At 37.4% G+C, this 3,348-nt stretch overlaps 1 protein-coding gene across 1 annotated transcript in view; it reads right to left on the bottom strand.

The window, feature by feature from the left end:
* RANBP17 (RAN binding protein 17) overlaps positions 1-3,348 on the bottom strand; it is a 417,598-nt gene that overhangs the window by 408,362 nt on the left and 5,888 nt on the right. The window lies entirely within an intron of this gene.

Consider the following 3,348-nt stretch of genomic DNA (forward strand, 5'->3'; position numbering starts at 1 on the left):
AGAAAGAAAGAACATTTATGCTGAGACCTAAAAGGGTAAACAAGATAAAAAAAGAAAAGACTAGAAGGCAGTCCAGGCAAAGAAACGGGATTTACTAGGGCCATAGTGTAGAATGGAATTTAGTCATTTCAAGGAATTAAAAAGTCAACGTGGCTAGTAAAGAGGAGCAAGGTGGAAATGCTACATGACGGTAGAGAGATGAATGAGGGAAATGAACATACACAAGCTGCAGATAACCCAACTTACATTCTTTCTCAAATTGTAAGAATTTCCATTTCATTTATTAAAAATAATAATTATACATTTATACTGATTTGGGGATTCTGAACTAAAGACTCACAGTGCTGCAGATGAATTATATCATGATTTCCAAAAACTGTGACTTGACCCCATTGTATTTCTGGCAATTTAATAACTAGTTATATCACAGGCTCCAATTTTACAAGCACAAAGACTAGATCATTGTGTTTATAAATATTCATATGTTCTCATCTGATGATACAGGACATAAGGAACCAATCTAAAAATGAGAAAATAGGCTCAATATTCCTCTCAGCTTTAAAGAACTTTGGTTAAAGGCATCTTATTAAACTAACTCATTTTGAACTCAAATTAGAGAATTATTCTTTGGAGGACAAAAACAGTGGCACAGACTTCAACATCAGGTAGACATACGAAGGTAATGGGATAGTCCTTTCAAAACACCATTTTCTATCCTTCCTGGCCTGAATTTTTATGTGACAGCCTTACCATATACTTCCAACAGCCTAGCACTATACTAGTCCACAAACTCCCTCAAGACATTTATCTCCTCCTAATAGAAACACAAGTAACACTAAATGAGAGCTCCTCTAGCTCCCAATATTCTTTTCACTTCTCTCTTCTTCTTAGTTCTTTTATGGTACCATCCATTTTCCTATTCAGGTCAGAGCAAAGGCTTCCCAGATGTGGGAATTTTCTGCTACAGTGAAAATAAAAAGTCTGAAAGTAAGATTTCATAAAGATTAGATTAAAGGTCTCAAATGAACCATATTTTAAACATTTCCCACATCTAGACTGACCTAGTAAGACCTGATTACTATTACACAGTGTTCATAATGTTAAACTACATAGAAAATTTATAGTTCATTAGTATATATAAAATTCTCATGTTTTCTCCAGGTAAGATATAGAAAAACAAAAAGAACTACTTTTCCCTCTCAAGATCAACCTTAGAAGTCTTTTACCCTCATCTAATAAATTTGAAGGACTGAATTTTAGAACTACTGTAACTTAATGATGAACTGATCCTGCTGTCATATGAGGTCTCACAATTTACTTGACGAACTTGCCACTGTCCGGTTACATTGACAGTACTGTACAAACAACTCAGTAAGGTTTCATAACCTTGGTATATCAGTATCTGACAGTTGTACTCCAATCATCATGTGGAGGTATCTTGCTGAGCGGCATTCATTACTACTGTGTGTTTTTGTGTGCCATCACAAGAATATCAGAACTTGAATATGGCAATGAACAAACATTGAATTTCTTGTTTAATGTGGCAAGAGTAGAAGTGAAATCAGGGACATGTTAGTGCAATTATATGGGGATAATGCCATGAAGAAAACAGCAATATACAAATGGATTAAACGTTTTTCTGTGGAGAAAGTGTCACTGATGAAGACAGGTCAGGGCAGCTAGTAATGAGCAGAGCTGATGATAACATTGCAAAAATTCGTCAATTTGTGTCAGCTGACTATGAGAAGCATAGCAGACCAAGAAAAGTATCGATAGACAAACAGGAAAATCTTAACTGAAAACTTTATCATGAGAAAGGTGTGGCTCTTGCATCACAACAATACACCAGCTCACAAGGCAGTAGTTTCTAGCCAACAAACAAATAATTGTATTGGAATACCCTCCCTACTCACCTGATCTGCTCCCCTACCCCATGACTTTTTTCTTTACCTGAAGATAAAGGAAATATTGAAAGATATTTTGATGACATTTAGGACAGCAAGGGTAATGTAACAACTCTGATGGCCATACCAGAAAAGGGGTTCCAAAACTGCTTTGAAGGGTGGACTAGACACTGGTATCAGTGCGTAGCTTCCCAAGGAGAGTATTTCAAAGGTGACCATAGTGATATTTGACAATGAGGTATGTGGCCCTTTTTTTTTTTTTTTTTGAGACAGAGTTTCACTATGCTGTTCTTGAGAGAGTGCCATGACGTCTATTCACAGCAACCTCAAACTTTGAGCTTACGCAATTTTCTTGCCTCAGCCTCCCAAGTAGCTGGGACTATAGGCGCCTGCCCCAATGCCTGCTATTTTGTTGTTGTTGTTGCTATTGTAGCTGTCATTGTTGTTTAGCAAGCCTGGGCCAGGTTCAAACCCACCAGCCCAGATATATGTGGCTGACACCCTAACCACTGAGTACAGGCACTGAGCCATATGTAGCACTTTTTCTAGGATGAGTTTGTGAACTTAATTGTCTACACTTCATATATTTATCTAGGGCTAAGATTCTCTGAAGTAGACTGTGACTGCAAAAAGAACCAGGCCAAGAACTGACAAGACCTGTTTAATCAACTAAAAGGCAACAAAAAAGAGAATAAGAAGAATAGTGCCTATCTCATAGGTTTGCTTGGAGAATTAAATGAGTCAGTGCCATGTAACTGTGGCACATAATTACACTTAAAAAAGATTTGTTATTCCTATTACCTAATAATGGTGTTTAATGGGCTGAATTATAATCCCTTAAAACAGCAGTTCTCAACCTATAGGTTGCAACCCACAGGAACTGTATTAAAGGGCCCCGGCATTAGGAAGGTTGAAAACCACTGCCAGTGGTTGAAACCACTGCCTGTGGTTGAAAACCACAGCCTGAGCAACACAGGGAGACTTTGTCACTTTAAAAAAAAAAAAAAAAGGTAACTGCTGTTTTAAGTCACCCAATCTGTGGTAATTTGTTACAATAGCCCTAGAAAACTAATACAAATATTAATATTAATCCAATGGCACCTAAGTAAACCTACTTGGAAAGATTATGGAAAAGCTTCGAAATTATTCTGCTGTACTGATTTAAAGAACAAGACAACACTGGAATGCACTTAAATAGTATTTAAGTCAATAATGTTAATCATCATTCCTCTTTCAAAGATATTTCAAATTATTAGTAAAGGCTATACAAGACAAAAGGAAAAGGTTTAAACTTTCACTTAGAAAAGATTCATAGGGGGCTCAGCGTCTGTGGCTCAAGCGGCTAAGGAGCCAGCCACATACACCTAAGGTGGCAGGTTCGAATCCCCAGCCCAGGCCCACCAAACAACAATGCTGGCTGCAACCAAAAAATGGCCAGGCGTTG

This window comes from Otolemur garnettii, unplaced genomic scaffold (assembly GCF_000181295.1).
Source record: "Otolemur garnettii isolate 467f Iridium unplaced genomic scaffold, OtoGar3 scaffold00003, whole genome shotgun sequence".
In the NCBI taxonomy this organism is placed as follows: domain Eukaryota; kingdom Metazoa; phylum Chordata; class Mammalia; order Primates; family Galagidae; genus Otolemur; species Otolemur garnettii.